The 13,707-nt window shown below is 32.5% G+C and overlaps 1 protein-coding gene across 3 annotated transcripts in view; it reads right to left on the bottom strand.

The window, feature by feature from the left end:
• The window catches only part of LOC103309806 (zinc finger protein 62 homolog), an 87,444-nt gene extending 78,654 nt beyond the window's left edge, over positions 1-8,790 (bottom strand). Inside the window, exons 1-2 of one of the 3 annotated variants that reach the window (XM_029486766.1) lie at positions 7,432-8,790; positions 6,999-7,237 (exon numbers count right to left, since the gene is read on the bottom strand). The gene's annotated coding sequence lies outside the window, so the exon portion shown is untranslated. The other 2 variants (XR_003838953.1, XR_003838954.1) reach the window with 2 other exon arrangements.
• Between the last annotated feature and the right edge of the window lie 4,917 nt (positions 8,791-13,707).

Genomic DNA, 13,707 nt, shown 5'->3' with positions numbered 1-13,707 from the left:
TATTATAGGTAAATTTTTTTTTTTATACCATATAGATATAAATGTATAATATTATGTCTTATATCTAGACTGACAAACCGTCTCCGCTCAGAATCGTTTTTCTTATACAGTGATATTATATCATTGAATTCAAATTTAATACTCTCCATTATACAGTGACCCACTTGTAACCTACTGTGCACCAGAGCGACATCCACTTACCCACCTTTTTAATTTTCAATTTGATAAATTTTGTCAAAACTCGAACTTTAGATGCTATTATAAAAAAATATTGTGCATTTGTATTTTTTATATTTTTCAACTGCTGTTATAACAATATATCAGGAGCCTTGTATTACATTTTTTACGCTTTTTACCCAACAACTAAAATTAATAAATAATTAAATTATATAGAAAAAAAACTAGAAAAATTTTAATTTAAAATTTGGCCGTAAGCAGTTTAATTTTTTTTGTTTTTCCTGGTATATTTGAAAACTACTGGGAATTTTTTACTTTTGACTCTCCTAAGTACCAACTATGTTCACTTTCCTATCAGAAAAGATGCTGTTGAAGAAAATCTAAGCAATTTTACTGTCCTAAAAGGTGATGACAGACACAAATAAAAAAAAAACAATAAAAAATTTTAAAAACCACACTTCACTGTAAAACCAATAATACATTCATTGCTCCGCTCAGAGTCTAAGAAGTATTTAAAGTTTTGATGAGTGAAGCAGTGGACGAACATTTTGCGGGGTACCTATCCCTGTGCGTAGCACTTTAATCCGCTCGTCTTAACTTAAAATATAATAATAACTCATTCGAAATTCAATTTATACATTGAAATATCTACTTAATTTATATAATATGCTCGTTATTTTATTGTGTAAATATATATATATATATTTTATTATAATGTGGTAGCCAGTTAGTACATACGAACTATAGGTTTGTTGTGTAATCGATTTAGGCGTGTATATGTAAGGTCACCGATTACCTCTACCATTTTTTTTCATTTATTTATTCGTATTTTTTTTTTTTACTGATTACCCGACACTCAACTATTGTGTGAATTGGTTAATTATCGTCTTGGCCACGCGGATTTTCGGCGTACACTTTGCATACAATTATTCATTATTGTAATGGGAAACTGCTGCACCAGCACATGATATATTGTGGACGTAATAATAAATTTATCGATTGAAGAGACCTTGTTCTATAAAAACGAAAACTACATAATATATTATTATTGTAATTTATAGTAGGCATATAAAAGAAAATCTTGTTACACCGAACACGGTGCACCGTCCGCGATGTGATGCAATATGAAAATGTGCAGGTGTGTATCTACGACCTACCTGTATAATATTATTTATGTTATGATAACAGTCCGAAAATTTCGTTTGCTGCACCGAAACGGACTCGAATCTATATTATAATATTATATTATGATGAGTGTGACGTTTCTGCGTACCTACCTATCTATTTTTCTACGGTCTTTCTGTGTATAAGGTACCTATTCGCATGATCGCGGAAGAGACCAGAGACGGTGTACCCTTCAATCGTTTTGTGAGTCAAAGCATACTTCCTAATATATATTTTTAATTGGGCGAGGTCAGGTCACCGGCCTTCGATCGATTTATAGTTTTATATTCGAATAAATAATTTTGTATTCAATTGCTCGAAGAGTGGAAGAAATTTAGAAAAATAAGTCACATACATCTGATAAGATATTATGTCAGTATATAGGCTATATTATGGGGATAATATAAACGCCGCGCAGAAAAAAAAATTGAAGTCATCGTTTGCTGGTCTAAATGACAATTATTCTCTGAGACTGAATACAAAATAGTAAAATACTATTAAACTAAAAGATATCCAATCGCAGCTCAGTTGATATATTTTTTACCCCATCCTTTTGGCGCAGTGAAATTAACAATAATTTCGATTATTCCGAAAGTGGAAAAAGAAATCTGAAGCTGGTGATAATAATTGTCGGATAAGCATAATCGACAATTATTATTCTATACAATGCACTTATATATACTTTTAGTCGAATTAGGTACGAATAAAATAGGTAGTATTTTTATTACAAATTACAAGTAAGTATTAATATCAATCGTTTATATTCTTCTTCTCTTTCTTCTTCTTCTGGCTTGATCTACTCTTTTGCCGCCACTGTTTATATTAATAAACTTCATTACTTCTCCCCAACTTTTAACAATAATTAACAATATATATATTATCTATTTGCAAAAACGGAACATCTCACAACTTACGGGGGAGAGGATCGCCCAGGGACGCGCCTGCGCATAATGCATATCGTTTTGCCTCTTAACTATTGTGTATTTGTCAATGCGATGTTTATTAATATATAATATTAAGCAGTATTTATATCACTAGACGTTAATATTGGCAACAGATATATACAACATTCTATTATTTAAATTACACGTGGTTTGTTTTACAATCGAATTAAATATGGCTGCTCGTCCATCATTAATAAAAGCGATATCACGTCTTTATCTACGAAGTATAATATTATAAACGTCAAAGGATAATGCCTATAGTTTAGGTCATGTTGGGTGCATATGAACCCTCCGATATGTATTATATATATATATATATATATATATGAGTATATTATGAGGTAAATATTCATGATTGTGTCAAAGGATCGACTGCCTCATACGTCAGCAGCATCGTCTATGACGTATAGATGCAATATTATATTACAGACTATTATAGTATTATTACAAACTATACAATCATTGTATTGTGACTATAATATTATATGCGTATACGTATATGCGCAAATTTTATTGAAAATATTGATGTTACATATAATACTAAGTCATTACAAAACAACATTTACGGAAAAAAATTATATTTTTTAATTTTTAACCGGTTATATATAATCTTTTAAACGTTTTACACTTTTGAGTTTTGAATGATAACATACAACATTTATAATTTCATATTCCGGAAGAATCAAAGTGTCACTATAAGGGGGACGGATAGGCTGAGTAGATTAAGGATTCTGTTGCGACGCACACCGGCGCCGGTTCAAACCCAGCCGTGGGTGGCATTTTTCTTCGGATAAGTCACGGTGTCCGGAGAGAAGTGCCGGTCCTCCACCCGGTCATGGCAGATACTTACGGGTGCCCACTTGAAAATTCTGCCACAACCAAAACACGCATGTTTACTAACTTAAAATTCCTCCCCTACAAACAAAAACAAAACAGCTAATCGCCATAGTGGCTGGGCTTCATGATCAATAATAATAAAAAAAAAAGTGCCACTATTGAGTGGCTTCTTCCTTAAATGTTTCTTTTTTTGGTATGCATTTTCTATATATTTATGGTTTATCTCTATATATATAAGTGAAAAAAATAATATTCATAGAGCAGAATATTATTCAGAGTATTTTGATCTATAAAAATCATGTTTCAGACAAAAAGTTTATTAGTTAAATGGAATATGTATTTAAAGTTTAGCCGAGCAGCGTACAACTCCACTCTCATCAAAACTTTAAATACTGATAACTAATAACTATAGACTAGGTACTCGTCTAAAATTAAATTAATATTTATTGAAGTATTCCAAAAAAATTTAATTTTTTTATAACTTTGTTAGAAAAATCAAAAAATGTTCTTTTTTAATGACTTAAAATTATGTAAAAAAATATTTTCAAAAATGTTAATAGTTTTTGAAATACTGAGTGTCTTACGTTTAGTGAATCACGCGGTAGGTATACGACGCACCTTATTATATCTATTATTGCATACAAATATGTTTTACTATAGTACTAGCCACGTCCTATACGATCATCTTTCAATTTTTTAAAGTTTTTTTTTAAATAAAAATATTTAAAAACTATTCCTTGAAGTATTGTGTAGCTCACAGGTTCTCAAACTTATTTAATCCACCGCCCACTTTCAGAATCATTAATTTTCTAAAGCCCCCCAAAACAGTACCAAGTTATTGTAAATTATTATATTTAAATACGCCATACCTATATCTTATATTATCTGAGTTCAAACTTCCATGATTTATGAGAACTAAACAAATATAATTAAAACACATATTTTATCATATTTATAAAAGTATTTTTATTAAAATTAAATTAAATCGTGTCTAATGTGAAGGATAAACCTGATGCTCTTTAACAGCTCGGATTTACTTACAAACAGACGTAAATGGAATTATGTCATATGTGGACATGTAGTAGGTATTTAATTTTAATTTGAAGTATAAAAAAAACATATTTTTTCGATTTTTTTATTCATTTATTTCGACGCCCCTAAAATTTCTTCTCGCATAATACCACCCCCCTTGAAGTTGCGATCGCCCACTCGAGGGCGCTATCGCCCACTTCGAGAAAGATTGTTGTAACTGGACGCTACCTTCTATCAAGCCATCGCACGTTTTGTTATTTTTTTAGAATACGTCTCAATAAATTGTATAGGTATATAAAATTAAGATTATAATTTTTTTTCCATTTTCATATAAAAAAAAAAAGATACTAAAATGTAAAACACTTTTTATAATGGTGTAACGTACAGGTAGTATTAATATAAAATAAATGGCATTTGTATATAGGTACATGTATATAGGTATATTATAAGTAGCATAATATTCTATACTAGATATTTTTCCTTTGCAAGGATATTAGATATGTTTTTGGGCAGTGGAAAAATAGCATGCTACATTTTGTAAGGAATTCAATTAATTTTTATTTTGTTTTTATTGTTGATTAGCGTTTCTATAATTCTATCGTTACGAAAATCGGATGGAAAAAAGGTCATACCTACTCAGCCCAAAAACATATCTATGTTAAAATATTATTTTAAATTAAAATTAGATATGAAATGTATATTAATATCCTAGGGCTTTGATTGTGTTATCACAATATGTGCAGCAGTTACATGTGTTAAAAGTCAAAACCATCTGTAGAATTCGTATAATTGATTTTTATAATAGTACATGCTTATACTAAAGCATATACTAGCTTATACTAAGGTATTAGTATAATACCTTATACTAAATAGCGTATTTTAACCCTAGGCCGTTGTCATAATATTATATTATTATAACATTATATACAATATATTTATAAATAATGCCTGGGAAAAGCAAACATAATTTTTATCGGGACTTAAAAATTAATCTTGTTGTTCCCTTTTTGGTGGTTTTCTGATTTTTCCAATATCGCGTGTAACTTCGTCATTGCCCGCATATGGGGGTATTCGCCGGAAAATGATATAGGTACACACCCATCATCATCAATCAATTAATCAGATCTGCAGACGTGCCCTCCTCCTCGTTCCCATCAGTATAACGTTCAATAAATCGTATAACGCTATATTTACGGAATTTTTCTCCGCGATTGTATGGATACACACACACACACACACACAAGTACATATAAGAACATGAATCGTGTTATCTATATATATATATTATCATAGGTTTCTTTTTTTTTACAGACATCAATACTTTGGCTCGAAAAATATACCACAAAAACGGCACCTCAGTGCCCATAGAAATCTACGTCAGCTACACGAACAACCCGTGGGGGCCGTCAGCCTTGTTGGAGACCGGCCAATCAGGCGGTAAAAACCAATACAGGTATAAGAAAGAGAAGGATTAAATGGAGTGTTATTGGAATATAAATGTATATATATATATATAAACAATTTACACAGGATGGCTCGCCAACCATGCTCAGTCCTCACCCCTGTTTTTTCTTGAGTAACGTATAGTTATTCGAAATCTAATCTATAGATTATTTAAACAAAGGTTAAGACTAATAAAGATTGTATATTTCAACTTAAAATTCTTCGAATTTTTTTGTACCACTTAAAAAGAGTCCTGCGGTGGTTATAAGTTTTTTTTTAAATGAGAATCCCCCTTTTTGCTGTAAATAATTTAGAGGATATTTTTCCTGGAAATATTAATGTATCAAAATCGAAATTCGAAGAATTCTTAAGATGTTTAACTTTTGTGTACTAAGGATAATAAGACCATGATAACGAGTTTGGAAGATATGGGGCCTACGGTAATTTAAAAATTTTAGTAAATAATATTTTTTTTATCAATATTCGTAATTTGTAAAAATGGTTCAAGTAGGTATATAATAAGCATATTACACTAGATTCAATATTACATTATTCTATAGTTTTGTAAAACCATTTTTAAATTTTAATCCTTAATATAACCGTTTTAATAACTGGATAACTATACTACTATACTCAACACTTGTTCGAATTTTGGAGATCTATTTCTTTTATCCCCCGTCAACATTTTCAGTAAAAATATCCGCTAAATAATTTATGGAAGAAAAATGGTTTCTCATTTTAAAAACAGAATTTTGTATCGCCACAGAACATTCCTTATGTACCTACCTACAATAAAATCTCAAGGATTTGAAAATATTATTGAAAATTCCAATCCGAGAACTAGTGGCACCGGCCGTTGCTTATTCTCAATCATGTCACGTGATTGATTTCAGCCACTGCGCCACGTCAAGCCGCTACATTAAATATTATAATTATTATAATAAATATCTCCAACTTATTTTATTTTTTCATAATCCAAATATTTTTATCTGCGCTTATTTATTATAAGATATTGTCGGTTTCACGATAAAACAATCACCACGACGTATTATATACATACATAATACAACCAAGTGTAATGAAAACGCTTTTAAACATATATTCCGTGTACATAACACCCATCGTATTATACCTACTTTATAATATAGTCTTATACAAGACGCATAATCAACCGCAAACACATTATGGAAATGCTGCACGAGAGTCCTTGCTCTAATTACTTATACAATTACAATCATATATGCCTATATATTTTAGAAGGTCAGCTCGGTATTCTAATATTTTTGTTTTTAATGTGCCACGTGCACGTGTTTGAATTTTTTTTGTTTTAGACCCAAAAGGAGTGTGTATCAGCTGTACAACATGGTCGTGTGCGCCACAGGTTGCAATCCTATTTCTTACCTCGGCTACGGCTGTTACTGCGGGTTCCTGGGCTCTGGATCACCTGTTGATCCCATAGACAAGTTAATATAAACACGATATATAGATCTGTCCGTCAGACGACGACGAATATGCACTCATATTGTTTTCCTCTGTTGTTTCCGGACAATTTTTAGCTGCTGCAAAATGCACGACTGGTGCTACGACAGTGCCGATTGTCCAATGTTCCTCGAATACTTTACGCCGTACGTCTGGACGTGCTACAACAAGAAACCATTGTGTTGTAAGTACACCGTTAACAAAAGATAATACCATCGCGAGTATTTTGTCGTAACAATAATAATTATACGGCCGGAGACCAAAACGTATATGAGACGATAACGTATGACCGGTAAATTTAAGACAATGCTATATTATTATACGAATGAAACGGAAATATTATATGTGTACCTACCTATAATATAGACGTCGTGTTTGCTGCATTGTGATAAGTACATATTTTTTAAACCACGTACTGCCACTAGCATATTATTATTATATTATGTATTGCAGTAATAACGATCAATATTATTATGGGCCACGAAGTGTCCATACCACGGAAGTTGTACCACGGTGTTAATAGTAAAGTCTTTTTTCTAATAAACTGTTTATTATATTGTAATTCATGGTTGGCCATATCGGCGATAAAGAATGTAAAATATTATAGGCCACGATAATAATAAACCGTGATAAAACGTGAACCTTTGTAATGAAATAAAATCTCATTTAAACGGCGCGAAACTGCCTATATATACACAACGTCATGTAATATCACAACCTGCGTCTATTACACGCGTTTACAGAAGAATAATTAAAACGATTTCCGTGGTTATAAGAATATAAGATTAATTCACCACAGTATATTTACCCTTCGAATAATAATTGTAATTTAAATAATGTTTTATGATATTATTATGTTATTGGTATAATATAAAGGTTAGTTGTAGGCACTATCACAGAAAAACGTCGGTTTGAAGAAACGAAACAACAATATTAGTATTATACCTACTACTATATTATATATTATATATTATAAAAATTAAAAATCTCATCACCTTATTCGGATCTTTTCCGTTATACCACGTATACCACGTATACCCGTGTCCCATATACCCCGGTAGTGATAGCGATGCCCACGCTGCCACTCGCTTGCAGCTCTGCGCTCGGACAAAAAAAATAAAATATCTCTCGTCTCGCTATGCAACACCGCCTCAAGTTGGTCACAGGGTAACCGCCGTCCGCCGTATATCCACTCTTAATAACGACTTTAATTTTATAACTACTATTCAATTTAAATAGCGGTATATGTATAATAGTATTAAGAGTGGATGTTACCATGTGACCATGTGAGGTGATATTGTAATTATAGCAAGTCGAGGGATATTTTCGATTTTTTTATTCGAGCGCAGGGCATCACTGACGTAGTGACATCCCCCCCCCAAAAAAATGGTGTCCTGTAGAGTAAGAATTAATGGTATACGTATAACGGAAAATAACCCCTTATTCTATCTTGAGGAAATATTATACGAAGTGTGTATTGAACAATTTCAAAATATCAAAACATAATATAATATAGGACCTATATTATATACATTATAGGTACCTAATATTATCGTAATTTCAATCATTAATACGTCGTCATCGGCTAACTGAAATTCTACGGCAAATTTCAATATTACATAAAGTCGTATAAACGTCGTACAATAATATATTATACGCGATAAATAATAAATTTGATTATAGGATGGACCTAATTAATAAACCACTAGTAAATCGGCGAATGACTCATTAAATCGTACGTAACTACGTAAGGTTTGGTCGGTAAAGATGATATTCAGTTCAATTGGAATTTGAAATACGAGTGCATTATTCTCTACACCTGTAATATTATCGAATATATAAGGCCAAAGATATGTGCGATTTGAAAGGGAACCGGGAGTAATAAATAATAATATTATTAATTATTGTGCTAATAACCTTAGTACAGTTGAATTTGTGACAATACAGCAATAATGATCGAAAAATTAAAGTATTATTGAATACGATTAAAAACCGTAGGAAAAACCAGAGGAAGTATAACCTAGTATGCAGCTTATAACAAAAATAAGTTTTTGCAAAATTGCGTTTAAAAAGAGAGAAACGGCAACAAATAAAATAAGTTTACGAAACAATACAATATTATGTATTATGTTTACCAGCTATTATAATAATTAGATATTCACACTATTCTCAGCAATTGTATAATAATATTATGTATACGGGGTGATCCATATATAACGTAACATACTCATTATTACAATAATAGCTAATGGCCTAAGTTGCCGAGCTTAATAAGCTCAATAATAATGGAAAAAAAAAATATATATTTTTAATTTCATATTCTGAACAAGAATATTATTTGGAGTATTTCGATCTGAAATACAAATTTTGGTCAATCATTTCATTATTTTTAACTATTTACAAATTAGTCGAGTTGAGTTGTAGGTAGTCGTCAAACATTTTTCGAGGAACTCCGTACCACTTCACTCCGCTCGTTGACACTTTAAATATTTATAAGTTATAACTCATAATCTACGATCGTACATAATTCGATTTTTATGAATCACGAAGTATCTATTCCAAAAAAATATTCTTCTCTGGAATAAGGTATTAAAAATGCATATTCTCGTTAAAAATAGTAAAAATTATACATTTTTTTAAAAATATGTTGTTTTTAAAATAACGTGAAAAATGTTCTCAAATGCGCTTAATCTATAGTTTTTGAAATAATGAGTGTCTTACGCTAAACGAATCATTCGGTATAATATATTATAAATAACTGTGCAGATTATGCAACAAAAGGATAAACTATGCTGTGACGAACAAAGTTCGTTGTCCGGTAGAAAAGTGCACAAAAATTATAGTAACGCAATAATTCAAAGTGATCATTGTTTTCACCAAAGAAAATTTATAGGTACACACAATAATCCTATTCATAATAACCCCTCGACCTATCCATATAACCCAACGCCCTTACCTATATGTATTATTATATATTATTATATAATCGTCTCGTTATTGTTCTGAAGTAAAAATCGAATGCGTGGAACGTGGATCATATAATAATACCGTCTATTCTCATTGTACGTGATACTTAATAGTATGTATCTACGTAGGTTCCCGAGTAAAATAATAGCTATAATGAGCTTAATGGTTAATGTTCAAACCAGAAAAGATCGATGCGTACAGTTTTACAATTTACGTAAAAACAACACTAAAAAGCTTTTTTTGCAGTACATTATAATAAAAGAGGTACACTGCCAAAGTCGACGTCAAGCTCGGAAATCGGCTTACGAGTCTTATGTAGATCGTTCCGTTTAATCTGTTTATTTTTGCAGTGCTATTCTTTCGACATTTCCTTGATTTATAATATCCCACGCATTTGTACTCGCGTTGCAGAGAACGGCAGACATCAGCCACAGCACACGCCACACACTGCAGGTTATGATTTCGTGTAATGCATATTATAGAATATATAGGTTATACGTAACCTTACCCCTGTACCCCAGGTATATAATAATAATAGGTGAAATTTGGGGGGGGGGGAGTCATGAGGTGCCTCCACCCGGTATTATTCGAGGGGGCTGAACGCTATTTTTGATCCTCCCAACACCAGAAAAACAGGGTGTGAGGTGGCGAAAGAAAAATCAATAGATCTCGAATGAGATCCTACATCGATGCGATTTTCTTTTATCGATTTCTTATACTTATATTGTATAGACGTTCTAACAAAAAGTACCAACGACATCGTTGTGTCATTTTGGGGAGGGGGGGGGGGGGTAGTATTTAAATCAATCTGAAGTCGGCACATTTACCACCTCCTTCCCTAACCCACTATGCCACTATGCTATGAGAATCTAAATGTAAAAATGTTGAGTCGGATAAGTAGTGAAAAGTTGGCCTAGTCTATAAAAACTGAAATGACATAACTACAACGACTCTGCGTGCAACAATAAATATTGAATGTGACTTTTTTCTTGACTAATGCAATGTGATCCAAATTGTATGGTTTTAAAAAAAGTATTATATTATATAAGGAATAAAAAACTAAAAACTCGAATTGAAAAAAATTCCCTGATGGTAGTCGACGTAGCTTTGAAGTTGGGCGCCCACGATATACTTGCATATATATAATTTATATATATAATTATAATTTGAATGTATTATTGTTTAATATCATATACATATATTATACTTAACAAATATCCAGTGTTGTGCTCGGTTAATTTTTTTTTATATCTTTATATAGATAAAACATCTGAACTCAAACGTGTTCAAGATCTGGATACCAGCTGATACTCAATAAAAAAATGTACATCTCATTCTTAAAAAACGCTATTTAGTATTTAGTGACTAATATTTTTCTTCCTCCTACATAGGAAATGTCAATACTAATATTAGTTTATTTGTATCACTAATAATTACATACCAATAAATATTAATAAGTAAACTAAACGATAATCCAAATATTATATTTATATATTGCTATAATTTCTATCTCAGGTAGCATTTATAGATACCATACTATATTTGTAATATTTATGTATAAATATCAGATTTTGATACGATGATGACTATTAATTTATCTGTTGTATAACCCCGATATAATATCGTCTGTCTTATTACTGTTGCCGCTTGTATACAGCATTGGGAGGTGGATGCAGTCAGCGGTTGTGCGAGTGTGACCAAAAGCTGGCCATGTGCTTGAGACGTTTCGGGTGCCCGACACAGAAGGCGCTTTGCAAGACGAGTCCGTGGAGATGGTTCCAGAACATGTTGTTTTGAAAGACGACGGTATGTACACGCTTAATATTTCTTATGTATATGTGCGTGTATGAAATATATTTATATCTTACGGTCTTAGCATATAGTTAAGGTTAAACGTCAGTGGCGCATCGAATGGCATCGGATTTCCTATATATAAACGTAAAGTCGACGAGTGGCGACGATTTCGTGTAAATACATTTTTATGAAATATATATTTATTTTTTTATCGATCTCGAGCGTCGGCAATACTATGGTCATTAGCATTCGGGTTACCGTTGGTCGAGGAACACGTGTATGTGGGGAGAGAATTCGGCACTATATAAAACCCGGGTGGTCACCCATCCGGGAACTAGCGACGATGGCCGGTACTTGACCTCAGAACACGTTAGTGACTGAGGCCAACCATCGAGCCACACCAGGCCAGACTATATACATTTATATAATATACAGATGACTCCTAGACAGCTGACGTTTTAATAAACTATTTATAGATTTTATTCATTATTGATTTCAGACTGCTGCGGCGTATATACAGTATTATATATTTAACATAATATTATACAGACGACGATGGCTTTCGAATTTCGTTTCTAGTCACTATATAATATGATATACCCACATCGTACCAGTAGAGGCGACGCACCGCCGCCGCCGCCGACGCCGACGTGGATATCATACCTATTTCATATTTATAATAATAATATATACGATACATGTGCACCACCGAGGACTCGTCGCTACGTATATATTTATTGTATACATAGATCGTTTATAACCTGCACGCACAAACGCACAAACCTGTTAAACGGAACACTATAAATATGTTATAATCTATTGTATTGCTATATAATTCGTATGTACTTGTACCTGCCTACGATCGAGCGACTCGAGACTTTGATTTCACGTAGATCTTCGCGGACAGGTGTCTTGGCGATGTATAGAGAGAGAATGCGAAATGTGCACATAGACCATCCAGCGATGACGATAATATATTTAATTATACCATATCTGAGATCGAGACGGAGGACTACTGCAAAACACTAATTGGAACTTTTCTTCTTTCCGGAACACCCTTTCTTAGGGATTTTTTTTTTTTTTGGGGGGGGGGGTCAGTGACGCCCGCGTTACCACTCGCTCGCTGCGCTGCGATCGGACGAACAATTCGAAAATATCCGTCGACTTGCTTTGCAACACCACCTCAAGTTGGTCACAGGGTAACCGCCGCATCTCTTATAATTTTCCCTACTCTTTATACACTGACTTTGAAATATCGTAATTTCGAAACTATGACCGAGCGCCAAATTCTGACTTCACTATCGTTTTCAGTGTACTTAACTACACCAGTTTCTTGAAGGAAAATTGCAAAAGAAAAGTGTCCCGTAAAGTAGAAAATAGAAACATACCCACTAATTGTATGTTATGTTTTCCACATTACGGTGGTTGGCGAAATACGTAGAGAACCGCAAATGACCAAGGGACGTGGCCTGAGCCGTTTCTTTGCCGTACGAAATAATATAAACTTGGTATCGCATACTTTATCATAACCTATGTAACACGGTCGCGAATTAATCGTATAATGTCACGAGGATGTTAGATTTCGCTTACCATAATATATAGTATACCGATACATTTTCCTCTTTCACATATTTTTAAGATACGCGCGTTTCGTATGCCTATATAAATGTATCGTGCTTATACTGTTTAATATATTATTATATAAGATGTGCAGCTGTAAACGTTTGTACTGTGATGTATTTTGTAAAAACTTACTTCCTATATTATATTGCGTTATGTATATAGAAATTAATGAAAGAAATAAAAATCTTCGATTACACAAACCAAATATTATGTATTTCCACTTGTCACTAATATAATTAATATGTCA

The sequence above is a fragment of the Acyrthosiphon pisum genome, chromosome A1, assembly GCF_005508785.2.
Source record: "Acyrthosiphon pisum isolate AL4f chromosome A1, pea_aphid_22Mar2018_4r6ur, whole genome shotgun sequence".
Taxonomy (NCBI): Eukaryota; Metazoa; Arthropoda; class Insecta; order Hemiptera; family Aphididae; genus Acyrthosiphon; species Acyrthosiphon pisum.
The sequence above is the reverse complement of the archived record's forward strand: the minus strand, read 5'-3'. Positions and strand labels throughout refer to the sequence as shown.